The sequence below is a fragment of the Idiotropiscis lumnitzeri genome, chromosome 18 (genome assembly GCF_059441095.1).
Source record: "Idiotropiscis lumnitzeri isolate Australia: NSW breed Sydney's pygmy pipehorse chromosome 18, RoL_Ilum_1.0, whole genome shotgun sequence".
In the NCBI taxonomy this organism is placed as follows: Eukaryota; Metazoa; Chordata; class Actinopteri; order Syngnathiformes; family Syngnathidae; genus Idiotropiscis; species Idiotropiscis lumnitzeri.
Genome location: NC_142408.1, coordinates 6,468,842 through 6,492,484, shown reverse-complemented (window position 1 = coordinate 6,492,484; position 23,643 = coordinate 6,468,842). Strand labels below are relative to the sequence as shown.

General features: G+C 42.6%; 1 long non-coding RNA gene across 1 annotated transcript; it reads left to right on the top strand.

Annotated features, from left to right (window-relative positions):
* Nucleotides 1-13,244: 13,244 nt before the first annotated feature.
* On the top strand, nt 13,245-15,132 carry LOC148319262 (uncharacterized). Its single transcript, XR_015839835.1, has 3 exons — nt 13,245-13,328; nt 14,227-14,901; nt 15,002-15,132. It is a non-coding gene; the product is annotated as an uncharacterized LOC148319262 (long non-coding RNA).
* The last annotated feature ends 8,511 nt before the right edge of the window (nt 15,133-23,643 follow it).

The following is a 23,643-nucleotide window of genomic DNA, read 5'->3' as shown; positions in this document are numbered from 1 at the left end:
TGGAGAACACAGGCGGGTGTTTGCAAGCGATGCTGGCAGACACCAATCAGCCTTGACCAAGTGTCAAGGCTTCGGATCAATGACTCATTTGTGAGCAAGCGAGCAAGCGACATCATGAAAACGCAGATACTAACAAAGCATTCGCGTCAGGGCGATGCAGTCAAACTTGGTCTCTGCTCAATTGACTCCACAAGTGTGTGTGTTGCCTTTTTCCACTTTTTGCGATTGTACCACGAAAGGCCGCCACTTATGGCGTAAAAGGAGAATGTGATGCGAACCAAACTCACACGACCAGAAATGGAGCGTACGAGCACACAATAAGCGCATTGCGATTAAGTTAAAAAAATTTTTTAAATCAATTTCATACACAATTTGTATTATTTAACAAATAGTTGATAGTAAAAAGGCTTATACTGTTTGATAATAACTCGAAAATATAGTCCACAAATGGTAGATTTTTTTTCTCAGACAGGTTGACGATGTTTTTGACATTCAAGGTTTCAAGCTTACTTCCATTAATCATGCATTGCCTACATCTGTCATGTAAATTCATGGGGGGGAAAAGAAATTATTAAAAGTATCAATGTATGCTTTTATGAATTGATATCAGGCTATGAAAATGTATTGGTTCCACGTTTGCTCAATGACGTAACACCCACAAAACAAAAAATAAGGAGACGGTGTTTTGACCTGTGGAAAATCAACTCAAATGCCGAGAAGCCAAACAAGCAGCCGAGTGACAGCGTGAGGCAGGCTGAAGCGGATGTGCGCACCCGAGTGAGACGACGATACGGCCCCAAAAGATCTCTGGAGAAATACGGCAAAGCTTCAGTGCCAGCCTTGTTCGTCTGTAGGGCTGTGTGCATGCTCGGTTGCTTCCGCTGACTTTTAGTTCCTCCCCACAGCAAATAAAACAAGTCGCAGGGTACAACTTTCACGAAGAGGATGGAATACTTCTGTCCATGCAATATAATATAATATAATATAATATAATAATTAAATATTCATGCTAAATTTTAGATTATTAAATATTTATATTATATTATATTATATTAAAATAAAATAAAATAAAATAAAATAAAATGAAATAAAATGAAATAAAATGAAATAAAATGAAATAAAATGAAATAAAAGATTCTTAGATAGACATCCAATAATCCAGTGCTTGCTGATTTTGAGGAAATATACAGTTGATCGCCACATACTCAAACAAGTGATTTAAATTACAATGAATTCAACAAGAATAATGGAAATTGAATTCGCATCTATTGAAATAAGATTTACAGTACAAATAATAAAACCAAGCAGTCTAAAAATGGCGTGGGCCTCTATGCCGTTTCGACTCGAAAATCGAAAATCAAATCGAATCCATCGTGACACAAATAAAGGCCGGCCCTTTGACACAGAGAAGCTTGCAGTCAAACAAATCTCGGGTCGTTATCAGAGAAAACGAGCAATACAGATCACTGACTCCAGCCAAACTTCCCGTCTAGCTTTTTGTCAATGGCATACATTTGAAAAGAACCGCAGATTGCTTTAATGGCCATCCTCTACCTCTGCTAGAGTGGAGAGAACTGAATCCCATAAATCCTCCTTTATTAGATAAATGTCCTAATCAGATAAAGGCAATTTACACGCACACACACACACCCACACACACACGCAGGGAACCTTGCTGATAATCTCCACGACCAATTATGGGGGTGATTCGCCACAGCTTAACAAGAAAGCGGCAATTCATCTGCTGACAACAGTCAAGAGGTCACAGCAGCAGAGACGGAACATTACCTGTAGTTACACGCGTGTGCACCCCCCCGCCCCAAAAAAAAGAAAATGTCAACAAATGTTGTCATTGTTTGAAATAACTCATTTTCTCCATCGTTACATGTGACCTGAAGTCATTGTCAGAGCGCGGCTGCCTTGCCCTGTGGCACTGCGACAGGAGTGCACGTCGGTCAAACCATAACGGGATTCAAACTGGCAAACATCCAGTTCGAGTCCGAACATGGTCGCCTAGCTTTTAGGCGCCTGGTCTTTCAGGAAGACATGATTTGCCTGCTCTAAGCTCTTTTCAACACAGAAGCGAAGTAGAGGAGGACGTGAATGTGGTCGAATGTGACAAAAGAAAAATGGAGAGAGAGAGAGAGAGAGAGAGAGAGAGAGAGAGCCCACCGAAGTAAGAGCCCGTTTTAACGCATTCTGGAGATGTGTTTTGGAAGACGCCGTCAAGAGTGTGAGAAGCATGTGCAAACGGCGACAGAGTGAGGCACAGCGGAAAAGCGATAGCACAGATTGCATCTTCGACAGCATCTCCAACACGTTCCTCCCTTCAACGCCTCGTGTCTCGATTGTGCCTCAGCCGCAAGAACGCAATATTTTGATTCATGAAGCAATCGTGTCAACAGAAGGAGCGGAAAGCTCAACTTTTACAATGGTTACATTTTAAATTCTGGCTTGTGCTTTCTCGAAAATGTAACATGACCTGCTTTAACTAAAAGGTGCCAAACATGAAAGATACCGTATTTTTACGGCCAAAAGACGCGCTGTATCAAAGGGCGCAGCACCAGTTGAGGGTGCTATTGCTGTAATTATTACTACTTCTGTAATTATTACTTATGCTAGCTCGCGCATGCTAGCTCGCGCATGCTAGCGCGCGCATGCTAGCTCGCGGTTGCTAGCTCGCGGTTGCTAACTCTCGCATGCTAGCTCGCGCATGCTAGCTCTCGCATGCTAGCTCGCGCATGCTAGCTCGCGAATGCTAGCTTTGGCCAGCAGGGTGTGCCAACATGCACTCTGCAATGCCCCAAGGGGATCAGGCTCAATGGTCGAGAGAGTTGCTCAGTTTATATATTAGGTGTGTCGCATTACAAGGCGCCTCGTGTGTTCTGGGGAAGATTTGGGACTTTAAAGAGCGCCTTCTGGTCGCGGGAATACGGTAATTAAAAAAAAAAAAAAACAGTTTACACGGTCTTTATTCCCCAAGATAATCTGCCAACCTGTTTTAATTTCGAGCTTGTCAAGGTCAAGCCAAATCATTTTTTGGTGCGCGTAAAGACAAAAGAAGCAAAATCCTTTTAAGAAGGCCAACTACAGTACACGTGTACTAATTTCTTGATATGCACTAAAATCATTTTAATGAAGTCCAAGTTTACGCGACCAGTGCGAGAAGTTTGCGTCAATGTTTTGCGTGTGCTGCAGGAAACCTTACATGGCCAAGCTTGCACACGCTTGTGACGCCGCACGTGTGTGTGCGTGTGTGTGTGTGTGTGTGCGTGCGTGCTTCCACCATCCCTCGTCTATGTCATGGCTGGATTCCTCACTGAGGTGAAAGGAAACAGGAACTGCTGCAGTGGCAGTTCGGAGAAGACACACACACACACACACCCCCACACACACACACACACACACACACGCCCTTAGTCTGAATGTGTTGATGTCTTGCTTCCTGAATCCGTTGGAAAGATGTTTCCTGAGACCTGGCCGCCATGACAAAAGCGGGCGACGAGACTCGGAAGCACACGTGCAGGGGTGTCGATGAACAGCGCTCATCCGAAATGAGATATGATCGGACGGAAGGAGGAGGAGAACTCCAAAGGGAGTTGCGTGTTATGCGTGTTGAAGCGCGTAACAACACGGCGCTGTCACGTCAGCTTCCCGTTTGTTTACGGCACCAGTGGGACGCTCACCAACTCCCCGACGTGCTTACCGGCGCCTCGGCCGCCACTTGCCGCGTCGACCAATCAGGAGAGCTTTCACGACGGTGGTGGCCAATTGAACGCGTGCGACATTTCCCTGCCAGATGAGATGGGAGATGTGCTGCCGTGGGCTAAAATTTGAGAGCCGCCGGGCCGACTCGGGTTTCGCTGACAGGCACTGGGCACCCAACGCGCTCCAACTGCAGAGGCACTCCCAGTGTGTGCGTGCGTGTTTGTGGGCGGGGTCATGCCAACCGGTTTCAAGCGGGACATTGCATAAATTAATCCCAAACCGGATTGAAACCTCAGATGACTCAGCGTTTTTTTTTTTATTCTCCTCCTGAACGCTGCTATCGGTCACGGTGTTTGCGATTGGACAAGATGCGATGCCAATTCGACGTGTGTCCTTAATCTGGAGAGCTGGGCCGCGGTCAGTTCTGCGAAATAAATCCATCTTAAAATGCACAGCAACGAGGTTCCGTGTCATGAAAAAAAAAAAAAAAACATAAGTGACCTAAGGTCGCACGCAAAAAATATTCGTGCGAATAAAGTTGTTCAATGTTGCTACACGTTGGCGTTCATTTTGTCTCGAAAGACTGTAAATCAATGAACCGTTGACTCCCGCAAGACAATAATATTCCACTCCTCAAACGCGCACGGCAAGAGACGCCACGCCTCAATGCGTGAGTTGTCCTGCTCGAAAGAATGAACGGTCGCCAGGCAACGGCCAATTACGGCGAAACTTGCCAATGTCACGTGACCAAACTCGGAAAACACGCCAGCAGTGATCGGCCGTGATGACAAAATGGCCGCCCCGTGAGATGGATAGAAACAGGATTTTGCCACATAATTAATTTTCCACGAATAAAATATTCACCCGGATGTCATCTTTAAACTGGGGCGCATACAACATATTGAAATATTTTTTTTTTGACTTGACTTCCCCTTCAAAAACTAACTACTAAAATTCACACTTGACTTGAGTGCAAAGAGCAAAATATTTGTAGGCAGTTTCACATTCCATTCCAATTGTAACACGGAAGCGACAATTTCCTGTTGACGGCTTCACCCTTACACATGAATGTGTCCAAAGAAAGCGGCTCTTAAATAAACACCCGCAACGGTCTGCTGTTGAATAAATAAACAGGAGACAGAAAAGCCAGAGAGTCAAGGCGAAGTCCGAAAATAAATCGTGATGGTCGAAGTAAAAATGGAAAATCAAGTAAGAACGCACTGACCGAAATAAAAGCAGGCCAAAGTCAGGCGGTGGTTTTCTCGCTCATGAACTCCGCCGACAGCGCGCAGCACAAGCGCAACATTGTACGACTTCAAACGAGCAAACGTGAATCGGTGAGTCACGTGACGCCAGAGTCAAAACAAAGACGCCCCACATTTCGGCAGGAGTGGGCCAGGTGTGACGGCTTGCGTGTCGCACCGGGGAGTGGCAGGGCGGAGCCAGACAAAATAAAGCGAAAAGGAAATAAGTTATTAAATGTGTTCAAGTGAAATGAACGGCGAAATGTCAACCCTCACGGATTTAAGATGGCCACTTGTGTTCATATTGCTTCTTTTTTTTTTTTTTTTTTACAATTTCTGGGCATCTGATGTATAAGTGTATAGTACGATGGCCTCACAGCGCAGAGGTCGTGGGTTCGATTCCGGCTCCGGCCTTCCTGTGTGGAGTTAACAGGTTCTTCCCGTGCCTGCGTGGGTTTTCTCCGGGTACTCCGGTTTCCTCCCACATTCCAAAAAACATGCATGGGAGGTTGATTGGACGCTCTGAATTGCCCCGAACCCCCCCCCCCCCCCCCACCCACCCGCGACCACCGTGAGGAGAAGCGGAACAGATTAATGGATGGATGGATGGATGGATTGTACAAAAAAAGTTGAATAAAACTGAACTGAACTTATCCAATGTTTCTTTCTCAGACCACTCGTGATACTAAAACCACGTTGAGAATAAGGAGAGTATTATCAGCCCTTTTGGACTTTTTCATGCCACTTTCAAACTACAAATGGTCGTATTCACATACAATGCAGTGATTGAATTTATGTACAAAAAAAACTAAAACATGTACACCATTTTGGAGATTTTGTGCATTAAATGTTGGCGGACTGCACTGCAATTGGATGGATGTTTGGGTCCGTTTTAGCAAGTGTTCCTCTGAAATTGTGTGGTAGACTTGCATTTTGTTCCTCAACCCTGATTTAAGTGCACAGGTATGCCAACAAGCTGGTTTAACGGGACAAAAGTGCAATTCAGCATTTCTCCAGGGGAGGTGAAAAAGATAAAGTAAGGAAGTAGCCTCCACGTGGTTCAACTGCGCGTGATTTGATTTAAAATCCGATGCAAAACACGACGAATGGTGACCTAAGGACGCCAACAAACACAATTGGCACGAGGAGAGCTGGCGAATCTAATTTGGGCTTTTCGGGCTTGACAACGTCGTGCGGAAGTGCAGCCTCAAAACACCTGCAGTGTGAGATTCGCTTTAAGCCATTTCCGGCTCCGAAACGATTTGAAACCTTTCAGCACGTGCGGAAAACAGGCAATTCAAACCGTTGGCTTTTTTTTAAGTTAGCACATCAACCTTGATAACTTTGCGTCAGGTTCCTCTTTCTTGATTTCGACACGGAAACGCGACACAAATGGTCTTAAAACGACAGCAAAGGGGGATGATAGTGGAATGAAAACAGAAAATGAGCATTGAATCATGACAACTCAATTGGATATTTTCATTTAAATAAGCCTCTCGGTAAACAAAAGCAACAACTTACGGCGTTCGTTGCGCTGGGAAGGCGCGTGGGGGGGGGGGGGAGTGGAAGACGTCAGCGCCAAATTAACGTAGAATCCAAACGGGTTAAAAATGATCCTCCAAAATAAACACGCCCGGTTCAAAAAGAAAAGAAGAAGTGTCAATGTCCACGTCTGCTACAAAAAGTGGCCACCAGCCGGCTTCGCCCGGTGCCGCCTGCTGGTTTCTCTCCTTCTGCCTTGCGAGCACTGAGCTGAGGTTCCCTTGAGATGAATGGCGCAGGAGTGCGCATGCGCAGACTCTGCTCACTCGGAATCAGCGCACACGCACACACGTCGTGCATATTGTGCGTTCAAGAGCACCCGAACGTGTTGTAATACATTTAAAAGTCATAACTGAAGAAAGTTAATGTCATTTTAATGAGTCCAAATCACCATAAACTATCTTTGACACGACCTGATTTTACCCTTGAGCCCCCAGAAAAAAAAATCCCAATGGCCTTATTAATTGTTGTCCCAAGTGCTGTTAAAATGCACATTGGCCAAGCTCCTGCGCTTGTTTTCACGAGAACTAATGACAAGCAAACAGTGGACATGCAAACAGCGAAATATGGGATCAAACTTAAACTCATCAAACTTAAAAAATATATATATATATAATTATCTCAAAAACCTTGGAAAACAATTTATATAAGCCCCAAAAATACATTTGGGGGTACTTAAAGTCATCTCAGATTAAAATTTGCTGCTGATCAGTGTAATCAATTAGTTGATTGATCGTTGCATCTCTATTTGATATAGATGTTAACCTCACACGTCATATGATGCTAGATAAATAGTTATCCTGCAACGATCGACATTTTTTCAGTCACCATTGAACAAAGACATACCTCAAAACATCCCCCCAAAAAATTAAAGGGGCAGTAACGAGAAATGACAGGATGGGCAATAATTTATAATAATTTGATCTTTTGACCAGTTATTACACAAACTGTACCGTTAGCAGAGCAAAGTGGCATGCCAAAATCATCTACATCGCGTAAAATCAAAGTGCACAAAATGGAGGAAACATTTTAAGAGACTTTACTGCATTGGTAAGTGCGCCAATATTTGATCAATAAGACCTCAAAGTTGGATTTTACTGCTGCAGTTTTTTTTAAGACGATTGACCATCCAAGACGCTCTTCGTATTGACCCATATATACCTGATGCGATCATTTAATAGTGAATTGTACAAATTAACGCTCCTTGTGCAAGCAAAAAAAAAAAAAGTCACGTGTGTGTATGAAAAGGACCGTTTCTCATTTGTTTTGATCCGAGGGGAAGCATCCTCTTCTCTCAGACAGTCTTATAAATAATTCAGATTGACTCTGCTCCCCTGCATGGTTTTATGCATGCAGCACACTCGCACACGCAAAAACACTAGACGCACACGCGCCCCTCAGCATCCACACATCGGCGTCAATCCACGCAATTAAAACTCATCTTGGGGCAAAATAAAGTTCAGGCAACATTCTCGGCGTCTGCAAATAAGAGATGAGCGTTCGAGCAGAGGAGCGGGGAGCTGGGAGGATTACAAGGCTTCTGTCAACTATCAATACCCTCCACACGAGTGGGATGGTGGATGACAGGGTGGAGGGCTTGCACGGATGCGCAGACGCTACAGTGCGAGCAGCAGCAGCAGATGATGATGACGAGAATGAGGATGAGGATGAAGATGAGGATGATGATGAAGATGAAGATGGGGATAATGATGTCCTGTTTATGAATCATGTGAGGAGAACCAGCATGGGACCACCGTTCCCCACCTCCTCACCACCACTGTCCCAGCAGAGCCGAGTGCGAGCCGGACACGCACATGCGCGTCAGTGTGCACGTAAAATGAAAAGAAAAAAACAGCAATTTACCTGCACGGATTGCCCCTATACCCACGGTTCGTTCAAGCCTTGCGGTTATTTCCTTCCACTCACGCGGAGCTGCTGTTGCTGTTGCTGCTACCGCTGCTGCTGCTTCTCGACTCTCCGACGGAAATTCACGCGACGGGATTTGTTCACGTGGTCACGCTTGTGGTTTCTAATTGGACGAGAGACCCGGGCCGCCGTGTGTCAGTCTGCTTGCACCTGCACGCTGGGACGGACAGCCGACAGACAGTGACACTGGTGCAGGGTGTGCGTGTGTTTGTGCGTGCGTGCGTGCGCGTGTGTGAGATTGTGCTTGACATTACATTTTCCAAGGATAAGATTGAGGTCACATATTTTCAAAAGTGATGAGGTCAAAGAATTAAAAAAAAAAAATGCATGTGTTGAATGTAAACAAACAATTGCCACTCGAAGTTGGGATAGGCTCCGGTACGCTCGCCACCCTTGTGAAGAAAAATGGATCTGATAATGGATGGATGGATAGACACCATAGTTACCATAAATCGATAAAAATAACAAAAACACAAGATAGTCAGAACACTACTAAAAAATAATCCGTATAAATAAATACACAATAATCAGTAATACTCCTGTGAATAGAGAGAGCAAGCAAGAAGGAGATTTTTTTTCTCCTTTAAGAGTATGAATTTCCAATCAATCCCCTTACTGCATGCGTGCAGTTTTATAGTGGATGTAGTGCACACTTGAGCATGAAAAAAAAAGATCATCGCATAGTTGCGGCGGAGGCCTGCAAACAAAGTAAAGCCCTGAACTAAGCAGTTTCAGCATTCCCAGGGTAAGGCGCGCACACAAACATACGATCACCATGCACTTAGTCGTCTACCCACTGAGGCCACGGCACAGCAGCAGTCAATGGTGCTGAAATATTTTTAGATTTCATGTGGGCTGCAGATGCTGGTCGGCTCGAGTCGGCCTCATCAACCGTAACGACAGCAATATTCAAGGTCTTTATTTACTTCTGTGCAACATTTACCTTTGTATATCTGACATCAAGCTCTTATGGCGGCCATAACCCCTCCCCACCCCCCCCCACCACCTCCGCCTTCCCTCTCCTCTCTACTCTCCTCCAGGCTGTTGGCACTGATGTATATGTTTCCTCCCTTTACTCTTTTTGGCTGGAATTGAAAGCATGGTGAGTTTTTTAGGGCAACTGAGGTTATTTATAATTGACTGTCAGCAATCTGACACAGTTGCCACCACTGAAAACCTGAAGTTGCCATTTATGGTAACTTGTGATGTAATTGTTTCTTTTTAAAAAAAAATTCTCTATAAAGAAAAAACATTCTCCGGGCTCCAGCCCATCTTGACCCCGGCAATACGTTTTTTCTCGTACAAGAATAAAAGTGTAATTGCACATCCACTACAGTAGGTGGCAGTGGCGTTCCAATTTATTTATTTTTTAACTGCAGATCAATTGATTGATGCACTTAAAAAAAAAAAATATATATATATATATATATATATATATATATATATATATACACTTGAAAAGCGCTGCCCACATTGCATTCATTATGTAACATTAAAAAAGGTTTTGTGATTGTGGATCTAATTAGTTCCGTTTCCATTCTTTTCGACAGGGAATCAGTTCAAAAAGCATCCTGGATTGTGTTGGACCTCAAAGGTTTTACTGACTTCCAATGGTGGCGTTACTGCAGCTTATGGAGTTGCAGGGCGACGGGCTTATTATCCAGGAGAACAAAAGATAAGACGAAAGCAACCATCCCCTCCTCCCATGTCCTTCTATCCGCTCATCGGCACCTCCTAACAAACGCCTGCCTGCCATCTGACTCCTCTTTTATTTTTTTTTCAACTGCAAAAAAAACACCCCCTGTGTTTAACCAATTGCTTGCTTCTATGGAGGGCGACGTGGGCCCGACAGCGTGGCGAGAAACAGACGGACGGCGCATTATTTAGGCCGCTGTGAAGAAACAGTCTTGATTTATTTGGGAAGAAGCCACCATGATGCGCGACGGCAAGCAGGACACTGAGGGGTTTTGGGCCGTGTTGGTGCGTTGAAGTCTTGCTGGGTTGGACAGAATCTGCATGGACGGGCAGCAGATGGTGGCGTCACCACATGAAGGTGGACGCGCACCAACACACACACAGCCAGCCAAAAATATTAATCAGCCTTTCACGTTGCGCCTCCCCCCACCTCCCCCCTCACTATTCTTTGTCTTATCAATCACCCAAAGATGCATCGACGTCCTTTAAATGCTTGCGATGACGACCCTTTCTCATTTAGTTTCCAATTAAAAAGTTCCCTCATTATACTCTTGGGGAGATAACATGTCTCCGCCAACAATGCTATAATCAATCTTTTAAAGATTATCCATAAATACCATTTCAGACATGTCGCACAGGTGAACGCCTACGTCAAAAAAATCACAAGAAATGCGCTTGTATTGTTGATATTGAAACTTGGCGAGACACATGCACATGCAAAACACATGCCCCCCTCAGGGCCACGACGCGCCACCTTCCTTGTGCACGAAACACAACGACGAGCGTCGCAGACATGATGTGGCAAAAGGATTTTCATTTCAAGAAAATGACAAAGACTTTTCTGGAAGCAGCAGGACGCAGTCAACTAAAAAAGTGCAAATTAAAAAAATGAAATGTGCTACAGTATAAAAGTAAAAATAAAAAAATAATTGAATCGTTTTAAAATAGAAGTTTTTAAAAAAAAATAATTGGACTGAAGTCATCTTAAATTTAAAAAAAAAATGCAGATGCCTGCTTTTTGCGTTTGAAACTTGAAAAAGTCGTGAGCAATTAAAGATGGCAACAAAGTGGGACAAATTCAAATGAACCGCTGGCTGGCTGATGCAAAAGCTGTGAAAGCGCCAACACTTGGCGTGGACGCTTGTTATCGCTTGTGCAATTCCACCTCATGAACTTTGTATTCCAGTCACCAAAATCTCCACATTTCACATGGCGCTTGGTTACTTTGAGCAAAAAGTCGAAAAAAAAATAAATAAAAATAAAGCCAGAATGTGCCAAATGTTCTTCTCTCAACTGATGGCTGTTTCCTCATTTACCTTTTCCTACCCCCTGATTTCATCTTTTACTTCCCTCCGTTCACATCCTCCCGCGTTTCATCACTGTGGCTCTGCGGTGACACTTCAAACCGAGCAGAAGTGAAGCAAAAAGCATGAGGAAAGTCCAACGTGAATAACCGGGGTCCATTTTATGAGCTCAGATTTTTTTTTTTCTTTACTGTTTCATTGCATTGAACCAGGGTGGCACGGCACGGTGGACCACTGGTTAGCACAATGGCCTCACAGTGCAGAGGTCGTGGGTTTGATTCCGGCCTTCCCGTGTGAAGTTTGCATGTTCTGCATGACATTCTGCTGTTGGAATACCCAACTCAACTTTTGTCTTTAACGTTCAAATGTGCAAATTAATTGCTCCAAATGGCGGTTTTTCACTCTTGATTCTGTCCAATTGAGGACATTCTCTGTGAGCGTGTTAATTTTATTTATTTAATTTTCACAATTTTAAAGTGCCATCATTGGTATGCGTCTGGCTGGATATTTTCGGTACGCCTATTAGTGCAATTGGAAAAGTTCCTCATGGAAATTCCTCCCCTAAAGTGATTGACGGGTGCCTCTTAATCTCCCAACACGGCCTTCTTTATCGCCTTTATCCATTTGACATTGTTGGACGCGTTTGCTTAAAAAACATTAGACCTCTGACTCCCCGACTAATGACGCTTCGGGCCTTTTGGGCCTGGCAACGCCGATGAAAATTAGCGCAGGATATTTACATCCACTGTGGTAATTGACTTGATGGCGTCTGAAACCTACCAAGGGCTTGTTGCGCTTACGAGCGTGGCATGTTGACTTTAAAAAGGTGTTAATTGTGCTGGACTTTTTGGAAAAGCAGCTGTCTGTTTCGTGTCAGACAACATGTGGCGCAAGGATGCTTACGTGAACTCCAATTTTACTTCATGCGTTATATTTTTTTGTTTTTGTGTTTTTTTTTTTTTTTATATTGTCGCTCTAATGCTTTGACTTACAAGTTGACGTCTAATCGAACTGAAAAAACTGAACATTCATACGATTCGGTCCTAAATAGAAAAGAAAACAAAAGCGAAGGCATAGGTAAGGCTGACTTTGTAGACCTTTGTACAAAATGTGTTTAGGTTTGTGTTGTTACAGTAAACCATGCTCCTGACCACCCTCACTGCAAGTAAAATCTGCAATAGAAAAATATATACCAAGGCATGATTTTTATGGCATTTCTGACACTTATTATTATTTTTTTTAAAGGTCTTTAAACATAAGATTAACGATTACATTTTTAGCCCACATTTGAAAGCGAAAAAAACCATAAATGGACATTTTGACACTTACTATTTTAATGTCCTGCAGGATTACAATGGTTTACAAATGAGCGATATCTGAGCGCAATAATATTGACTTTCTCTTCTACAGCACACACACACACACACACACACACATCACAGCAGTAAAGGTCTCCAGCGTGATTTTGTTCTTAATCATCCTGTCACAGATAGGCATTTAATTTCCTGTAGGCATACAATTTAGCACAAACTTAAAAGGCTCCTGTTTGATATTTGAAACTTTCAAGTCAACAAAAAAAAATGAAATAGAAAACAGTGTCCTGTAATTGTTTTAGAGGATGTCTAGTGCAGCATAGATGGACCGCTGTAACCAACCATATTCATATTTTTGGAACAGCAGTAGTGATTTTATTTATTATATTTAATTTCCATTTGAAATTGGCTTCGAAAGGTGCTACTTCCGGTTTAAGCTATTCGCTTTTATTTTGAATGCAAACTTCCTGTTTTGTATAGTTCACACGTAAGGTAACTTAACAAAGAGTACGGCCAAGAGTTTCATTTTGAGCCTCCAGTAAAGTCTCATCCTGGTTCGAAGCGACAGTTGCTGCAACAATCCGAGCACAAGACACGTGAGCAATGAGGTCAAGATGTTTTGGCAATTTCTGTCATGCTAAGCAGTGTTGTTTACGAGCGCACGCTGTATATGTAGCAAAGGCCGCATGCTACGACGACAAGTGGCCAAGTGCAAATAATAGCAAGCATCTCGAAATAGGGTGTGTGTTCACGAAGGCTGGGTTTGCTTGGGATCATTCACGCACTTAATTAGGTTAAGGCATTCTAAAAAGAAACCACAAGCTTACGAGGCACATGATCATTGTTGTCTTCTGAGATATTTCCATTCCAATGTGGAAATAACATCTCGATGCATATCTTGCGTGTGTCAACAGATGACGATGATGGAAAATTATGCTTTAGCATTTCGCTTTGATGTTTAACTGGCTGTTTCGAGTTACTCCAAAATAGGTCTGCCTTCTACTTATTGACGCAAATGTGCTCATTATTTACTATTTATGTATTTTTAAAGAATTGTGTTTCTTTATATCCTAAAAAGTCATTCTGATTACTTGTCATTAATCAATGATCACGTCAACTGACCTGCAAATTCAAGAAAAGGGAGGACTCTGGAGACGGACCAGTTAATTGACTCTAATCAATGCATTTACTAACTAGGGGGCATCAGGCGAGCATTTTTTTTTTCTTAGACGTGGTGACCATCCACAAAGCGGAGATCACCCACAACGTCCTTATGACCTTCACCCCCCCCCCTCCCCTGCTCACTTGATGGATTTATCCTGAGTGGTTGCACAACATCACAGTAAAAAAAATCCATCCAATGTATGCTCTGCTGCTAAAGAAGCTCAATAACGAGCGTAAGGAAAAAGCCTCGGGCGGATATTGTTGGTGATTAACATTTTGGATTCATACGTGGTGACAAGAGTCAATCAATAAAACGTGCTTGTTTTTCAGGAACACCGCAATATGGCTGTGCAAAGTCAGAAACGAGGACCGTTGGCATCTGCACACCTGCCATAAAACACACGGAATGCATAATAATAGTTATAGTTCAATATGGAAAGTAAAAAGACTATGCTTGGTGATTTTTAGAAAGACTCTCTTTAAACATATCTGGTATATCCAAATATATATATATTTTTTACTCATTCACGACCAGCCGAGTAAAAACAAAATGGAACTTTGACGTGTTTAGCCGTCAATGGTCGTTAAGGAGTTTAATGTAAAAAAATGCAAAGTCAAATCCTTATATTAAATAAAACCAACTTTACTAAATGCCCTGTTAAATATGTTAATTGTATCTCATGAAAGTAAGTCTTTAAATAACTTGGGACTCATAATTTTCCGCAGATCACAAACATGCTGATTTGATTTTTGATCTGCTGGTTATGGGGAAAAAAATTAAAAGAAGGCCTGACACATGATGAAAGAAGATTGCCTGTTGTGGGAGTAACATGACCTTGGGTTAACAAAGAGCGGTGGAAGAAAAGAGGCAGGTGGGCGAGGGCATCGATGGATGAGGGAGCAGGAGGCAAGGCGGACTTGAGGATCAAGTTCTTGGCAACGCCTGAGGCCACGCTTGGGAGCTGCAGCTTGAAGCTACGGACTTGACGGCTGGGGCCATCTTAGGTCAGTCTACAAAGAAAATTGTGCATCTTTATGGAGAGTCGAGACGTGAAAAAAAAGCCTTTGAACATACTTTTTGTTTTTTATATATATTTTTTTTTAGCTCACTCACTTGTTTAGACTGAAACACATGCAGTTGTCCTTGGCAATATCTTGTCCAATGATCCCGCCATGCATGTTCGGAACGCCAAGAAGCGCTGAATAGTTTTTGGAGGACGCAAATTCAATAACTCCTCAAGCACTTTCAACGAACTGTCAACGGTTCCTGTGAAAAATAAAGAAAGAAATAAAAAGTGATTCGTTTTTTTTTTTTTTTCCTAGTTTTTATTTTGATGCTTTAAACTTACAACTGGTGTTGATTCCGAGATTTTCATTTTGGTCTTTCGGAAAGTAAATCCATTTTTTTTCCCCCCATGACACGACGTCACCCTTCCCGAAGCCGGATCACCGCTGACGGATTTCTACAATGCTCGCGATTTTCTCCTGTCCCAAATTCAACCCGGCCAGGCTACATCTTACCTGTGACCCAAATGGGGACAAATAATAAAAAAAAAAAAAAAGAGATTCCTTTCATTTCCAGACTATCGCATGAAGTCAACTTGCACCGACAAAGACGCGGCTGGGGGCATCATTAGTGGCGGCACCTCGTGTCATCTGTCCCAGATGCTTTCTCTACTTGTCAGCGTGAGTCTGACATGACTTTCTTTCTCGCAAATCAAGAGTGAGACAAGGGCGGCAGCAAGGTCAAAGGTCATATATTTATATATGACACCAACACGCTTGACGCCGCCTGTAAATTAGGAAGCTAGAAGTGAGAGACGCCACGAGGTCGATCCTTGTAATGTAACTGAATTATTATTTTTTTTTCAATCTGGGAGGAAAAAGTTGAAACAATGATGGGGGGCCAAGTAAGTCGAGGGCCCCAATGAACCGTTTCCAGACATCCTCCAACCACTACTGAATTTCTGCAATGTGGGAGGAAGCTGGAGAAATCCCACGGAAGCATGGCGACTCGGAGAGCATCAAAATCTCACGCCAAGTGGCGATTTGAAACCCGGAACGTAAATAACTGAGAGGTGGGCAACGGCGACAACAAATTTGTCAGGCGCAGCTTTTTTCTTTTTTTTTGAGTGTTGATTTACTTTAACCTCAGTGACAAAAAAAAAAAGGAAATATGTCAGCCCTTCACCTTTCTCTTTGTTAAAATAAAAAAGTGTCTGTGATGAACGATTCCTCCGCTTAATTCACTTATTATCGGCCGGCCTCTGTCGATGTTAGACATGGTAAATTAATGAGGATGAAAAATAAAATATCTCGTCACCCACCCTTTGTCGTTTGCGACCTTTTGTGCGCTTGACACGAGGCCTCCGCCGCCTTTAAATTAGCTATATATTTTATAATACGTTCTTGCTCCATAAATATTTAATTTAATGATTGTTATACTTCGTATCCACAAGCCGAACATGTGAAACATGCTCATGTAAAACGTTTAATACGCAGAACAATAATTCAACTATAGCATGTCATAAATTACGGAGTAATATTTTCAAATCGGACTGTTGACTAAGAAACGTAATTACTTGCAATAAAATCACAAGAAAAGAATATTACAAGCATTAAGTCGCCGAACAGTCACAAATCAACTTTTCCTCTGTTTATATAACCTTCATCGCGGCTATATTAGGAAATCAGACCATCAGTCAGCACGTGTGTGTGTGTGTGTGTGTGTTTGTGTTTGTCTGCGTGTGCGTGTGTATGCCCGCAAGGCCTCGGGTCATGGTTGCTCATATTTATGGTTGAATTATTGAAGGCTTGTTTTTCCATCAAGGTGAAATTTTGAAGCATCCGGCGTTCCACACAAACACCCCCCACCCCACCCACCCACACGCTCACACACACACGCACACACGCGCTGAGTCGAACAAACACAGGCCTTCGCTCTTGAAAATGACTTTTCAAGAAATGGTGAAAGTGAGCCGTAGTTCAAAATGAAAAATCCAACCCATCTAACTGGAATCAGTTCCAATAAAGCAACACATCCACCACGTCCGTGTTGTGCCTTTAAGAGCGCCGCAAGACGCAACGGTGGCCTGGCTATCAAACGCACCAGGCGCCAACGGAATAAGAGTAAATTAAAACAGATGCTATCGACATCATGCTCCGTAATTAGTCAATAAGATTAATTTACCGGGATATTAGGAATATCAATTATATCCTAATGACGCCTAATTAAAAGTGTGTGAAGATCATTTATCGTGTCTCGGTTTTCTGTCGAGTGTTTCTGAGTCATAATTGTTTCGTTCCCACAGGTCATTCACGGTCGCTGTATCAAATTCATGAACGTATTATCCGTAGCGCTTCTCCTCGTCCAGTCTTGAGTGATGTGGGGCCTCTCCCGGTTGGCTTTAAGAGAGGGGGCAGGCCACTTCCTGGGCATGACTCAAACGTGGAGCGCATGTGAAGTAGATAAGCAACCATGCACTCTCCCAATCACATCAATGGACAATTTAACCCGAGCAAAACTATTGAATGCGATGTTTCATCAATTTTGGCTCAACTTGCTGTTCTGTGTCATTCAAAACAGTTGTTACCTGCCTCTGCTTAATTCATTTTCCACAAACGCAATATTAATTACATTTCTGTATTTAGACTCGTTGGGAACACATAGAGCATATTATTGAACAGCACATTTTTTACTTGACTTTCTCTCTAAACAGTGTAAAATAAATCAAACCAACCAGTAAAACTACCCCCCCCCCCCCACATTGACGACGTTTGTAGAGTGGTCGTGTTTTTTATGTAGGTATCCGCCGGGACCAACAAATACGCTTATCCTAGCGTCTATTTTTCATATTGTTCTGATTTGTCAGTCAGTCCATCCATCAAAACTGCTCTGCCAATTATTCAAAGTGTGTATCATTTTTCAGACACATTTTAAATGCAAAGCTTGAGTGTATTCATGATTTGATAAATGTATGAGTGGGCGTATGAAGCTTTATGAATCCAGTCCCTGAAGTGTTACTGTCTTAATCGAGCTTCTCCCTTATGGGAAAGCCTAAAGCAGCCGCGTGTGGAAAAAAAAGGGGACAAAGGCTGAAGAGCCCCGAGGGTCACGTGACTCAGATCAACACTCGCAAGCATCAGCCGGAACGTTTTTCCTCTTCTTAGCAAATGGCCCCATCTAGTGGCTCAAAAGAAGAATTCCACCCTAACTGTCCCTTGGAATAAGTAGTATTGGACCTCCACTAAGAATGAATGACAACCGGTGAACAGAGAATCACATCATAGGCGATTTTTTTAAGGGCCCAAACAAGTGGGAGGGGCAAAGTCGTCTGTGCTTTCTAAAGATGGTAAGAAAACTAAAAAAAAAAAAAAAAAAAGATGTCTGTTGAGTAGTCTGCATACGTTTGTGCAATGTAATTTCGCTTCGGACAAATGATGTCACTTTTGCCATTTGTCATTACAGATGCCGATAATTTTGATATCCGCTAGACAAAACAGGTTACGGATGTGCGACAGAATTATTCATTTCTGATTCTAAATCCAGTTTTCATTTTCATTGAAATTCACGTTGATGAGTGCGACTTCCGGTTTAAGTTATTGCTTTTATTTTGAAGGCAGACTTCTCGTTTAGTACAGTTCACACGTAAAGTAACTTAACGAACATTTCTTTAACTAACACCCCCTCCGAAGAGGCAAAAGGTGTGTAAATGATGTATCGACGCATTTTGTGTTTGTAAATACTGATTGTTGAATGTGAAATATGTTAGCTAATTGTTTTCGTGTGTTTCGTCACGCCAACTAAACACGCAATACGTAGGTAGAACTAATACTTGATATATTTTTCTTCAAAAACAAATGTCAAGGATAGCAAATAAATCAAGAAGTAGAAAAGTCAAATCTATTTTAAGTTATCACGAGTTACGTTTTCATTGTATTTGTGCTTTATTAGCTGAAGAACTCAAGTTGGAGGACAAGTTTCCTGTGAGAGGGTCAGAGATGCAAATTTTATGTCCGTTGTGCCGTAAAAATCCCGCGCCTTTAATGCACCACATTTAAATGTTTTATTAGCCTCCCACCGTTGAAATAACGCTCTTTCTTTGGCAACATGAATCTTATTTAACTCTTTCATCACGCTATGGAGCGATTAAGCAAGTGACACAGTTCAAGTTCGCAGCACTTAGTACACTTCAGATTACTAATAAGAAATATTAAATGCTTAATTAAACCAGATTTCTAGTTTTTGAATGTAATAATAATACAAATATGAAATGAAAAATATCTTACTGTTAAGATGTAAATAAACCAAAACTCAAAGTCAATTTAAAGTTAATTATGAATTTATTAATCAATGCGGCGCGTGCGCGTGCTCACTCGTATCAGCGCGCACACGGAGATTTGAGTGCGCTATTTACCTCATTTCAGCAATTCTTAAATACAAATTGCAGCCTTTAGGTACTGCTAGTCTGCAGGTTCCACTTCATCCAGTAGATGGCGCTATGCAGAGTTTAAAACTGATTCATCAAACCTCCAACGTCAGAAAAAATTTGGACTGAATTCTTTTATGTTCTATTGAATCCCAATCATGAGAGGCTTCTCATATGTTACTGGCCCGTTTTCCTTTTTTGAAACAAACCCATTCCCAGATCACAATTCATTACATATTAATAACGACTGCAACACAAGTCTGCACTCTTCTTTGTATTTTTTTTTCATCATTTCTGATGCATAAAATGGAGGATGCATGTACATGCTATGCAAAGGGATCTCTTTATGCCACCCATACTTGCTTTCTCCGCCTACCCTGAAGAAGCCTCATGCAGTGTCCATCATCTCACATTTAATTGCCGATTCCCCCCCCCCCCCAATGAATATGGCACACACGTTTCTATTTTCTTGTTTGATTTCATATGCAGTCGAGACTTGCCTTTTTAAGCGGTTAGATGTGAGGCTTTATTTATGTCCTTTAAGTAAGTGTGTACGTGCGTGCGTGTGCGCGCGTGCGCGCGTGAGATGAAGGGGCTCAGATGTGTAAGTACATGTTTAATTATGCGAATGGTTTGCTTTCCCAAAATGATGTGACCGTGCATGTGTGTGTTGTGTGCATGGGCGCCTGATTAAATCAAGGCAGTGCCCTCTGGGTGCACGTGTGTGCGTGCACGTGGGCGTGTGCGCGTTCGACAATTACTGTAGATTGAATTAATGTGGCGCCTGTGTAAATGAGATGGGGCGTGAGCTGGTGGGTCTGCTTCTGTTTCTGCTTTTACTTTGCAATATCCAACATTGCGCGCGTACGGACAATGTGATACGGAACATTATCTATCTATCGATCATTATTTGTACAAAAACACATTTCAAGGATCTCCCAATTAGTTTGGCAGGGAAAATTGATTATTGGTGTCTGATTTTTAAGCTGGACTGAGTTTTCAAACGAAATCATACATTGCAGACATTATGATAAAATCATTAAAATGATAAATAAACGATATTTTGTTTAATTAAATTCTCAAATTTATATTTCTATAAAGTAGGATAAATGCGAGAAACTTGACTTTCTAAGTGAAAGCCTTGTGACGTTATTACTATTTAGCCTACGCTTATGTTCGAATGCATTTAAAAATATCCATCCGAACTTTATCTGCGCCGCTTTTCCTCACAAGGGTTGCGGGCGTGCTGGGGCCCACTTCCATTTTGATGTCATGATTTTGTTTCCCGCAGACGATATTAAGGCAATTCAAACATTCTCATATTTATCAGTCCTACTTAAAAAATGTCGTTGGCAAAGCTTCATTATCTGCGTTAACTATTGACAAATGATACATGACGATAACCTCAAAGTGTAAACACTTGTATGTAAATTCTGTCGAGTAACGAGCCGCTCGTATCCTCCACCGACGCAAAATCATAACATTTGTAGGCCTCTTTTGCACTGCTCTATTATTGCGGGTAATATTTCACACAAGACATAAAGTAGTAGTAAATGATGGGTGTAACTCATGTCAACGTCGCCGCGATTCCTGGTATGATGGCGGGTGTGGGCTTGCTGTGTGTTCAATTATGATTACGATTGTTACACTCAACGCAGTGCTTAAGAGCTTTTCAGAGTGCTCGCTAGCACACTCTAGTGGTTAAAGTATGAGCTTTCTGAGAGTACAATTGTGAAAAACAAATTCTGTCAATAACTCTTTCTGGGGAAGGTTTAAGATAGAACAGAGCAGTATGCACGTGCGTGAGAAAGCTGGACAGAAGGGCAGCTGTCCACGAAGTTGTAGTCTGTCTTATCATTCACGTTTAAAAAAAAAAAAAAACACTGCCCAAAGCACACCGCTCACAACGCTCTAACGAGCCATCTGATTGGCTGAGGCTGTTTGGCTCCCAGAATGCTTTGCAACTCTTTGTGTTATTTTTATTTCAGGCTAGGATGCGCTGGCTAGCAAGCGCGGGCTAGCATGCGCGGGCTAGCATTCGGCTAGAGTATGTGTTAAATACCAAATACCGGAATAGCACCCAACAACTGCGCCCTACAACTGCGCTTTTGAAAATACGGTATTTATTTTACAATGTCTAATAGTTGATATACTTGAGTTCAAAATTTGAGCGTTCGGTTCTATTGAAATTATTTTAGTGTTGCGACAAATCTATGACATTTATTTTTTGTCGTTGTTGTATATTAGTGATGAACTCATGCTCATGGGACTTGGACTTGTTGACTTGAACATGTTTCGGCATCACAGACTGTGTTGGAGTCGCTCTAAGAAGCTGTATGACTTTATTCCATCCCAAAAGAAGATTTTGAACATGACTCCCAAAAGCCGTCGCTTGTCAAATACTCATCCCATTGCTACCCCTTTCAGCATCCATTTTGTGTGGGTGCGTGTGTGTGTGGGTGTGTATGTGTGTGTGTGTGTGTGTGGTGCAGTAGCCAGATGTGACACACTACATCGTGATTATTTTGGAGGGATTTAACAGCGGATTGAGTTTGGGGATAGCCTGGAAGCCTTCTAATGAGATCATGCGTCCGCCCTCCCCGACTGTGCAATCTGCTCAATCCTGCACAAAGACGAGAAATTTCTGTAAATGAACCCAGCCTGTGTCTTAATTATTTTTCCACACAATGACATGCGTTTATGGGATGGCTTCTCAAAGTCTTTGACGGACATGATAAAGACGCAAGAATGACTCGGATGATTTGTTTCTGCAGGCTCGCTGAAATGCAACGTCAGAATTTTTGGCCCGAGTGGGGTTGTCATGGCGAAGCGTCCTCAAGGATGACACGCGTACGGGCCCCGGGAGACGAAGCTTCACGCCCCTGGTGACAGCACGTGCGCGAGCGTGCGTGCGTGCGTGCGCGTGCGTGTGTGAAATGGGCTGAGGAGAATCACCACACGGCGTTATCTTTTAGACACCTGCCGTTGTGTTTCAGATTTTAATGAGGTGTCGAGCTGAATGCGTGATTCCACTCTGACTGCTATGTATGTTTGCGTGCACGCGTTCAAGCATGTGGGGGGGGGGGGGTCGTACCCCTGCAGGGGTCCTTTCATGATATAAGAAAGGTTAGATTCCTCAGGGAGGCTGCATTCCTCTTTGCTTCCAGTTTGGGTAGTTTACTTATCATTTCTTCTTGTCGGGGTAGCTGAGCCAACATTTGAACTAAAAACAGATTAAAAAAAAAATAAACGGTGCCTTTTTGGACATTAATTAAATCATCAACAGCACTTTTTGCAGCCATCCGACTGTTAGAAATGGAAGCAAACAACTAAATGTTTATCGCGCTTGTCGCTATAGATAGATGACCAATCAGCAACTGTGACGTTATTTTCAGTTGACACAAATGACAAAATGGGCGAATTTTGCTGCTTGATTCATATTCCACAAATGGAATATTAATCCGAATTGTGTGTTTAGACTAGAGGGGCAACAAAGAGCATGTTATTATGAAAAAATATATGCCAATTATTTGTTAAACTGCAAAGAAGCAATGTGTACTTGTTTTTTTTTTGGGGGGGGGTTATTTTGTAGTTTTCAAAACGCAGGATGTTGAACTTGCTTGTGCGGCTCGCTGAGAAATTAAAGATCATCAATACCGTTTTAAACTCTCCGCATCTAAATCCAAAGGAAGGCGCTGCACACGTGACCAAGACCAGAAAACAAGTGACGTGCTGACTCGCAAAACGTGCAACTCGAAACGCTCCCGAGTTTGGCCGCTTCTTGGTCTGTTTTGGAAGATGACGGAAAGAAACTCGATGTCATGACAAGGCCTCAATGATGTCATCCTCATTCCAGTTGCAACAACTAGAGGGCATATTTTCATAAGACTGTATCTGAAGATTGCTATATTTGGCTTTGATTTTTTTTTTTTTTTTTTACATATTTAAGCGGATGCATCTTTTGCAAGGAATTTCCTTCGCTCTCATTATATTTCAATTTCTCCCACCTTCATCTCCCCCATCCAATCATATACTCTGTCAGCATTGTCTGAACACCAAAGCCAGGACAGGGGTGAGGGTCTTTTTTTTTTTTTTTTTTTTTTTTTTTTAGGGGGGTTGCTTGTCATCCAGCAGAGTGGGTGGGGTCTGCCTGCAATTCGACAGCACTCTCCCCTGCTTATTCTTGCCAATGTTCAAGGCCCCCCTCCCCTCCCCTCCCATCCATCCTCCCACTCCCTCTCTCTCCCCCTCCCTGTGGTTCGCCCTCCCCCCACCCACATGCCTTTCACAAGCAAGCAATGAGGTAATCCCTAGCAGC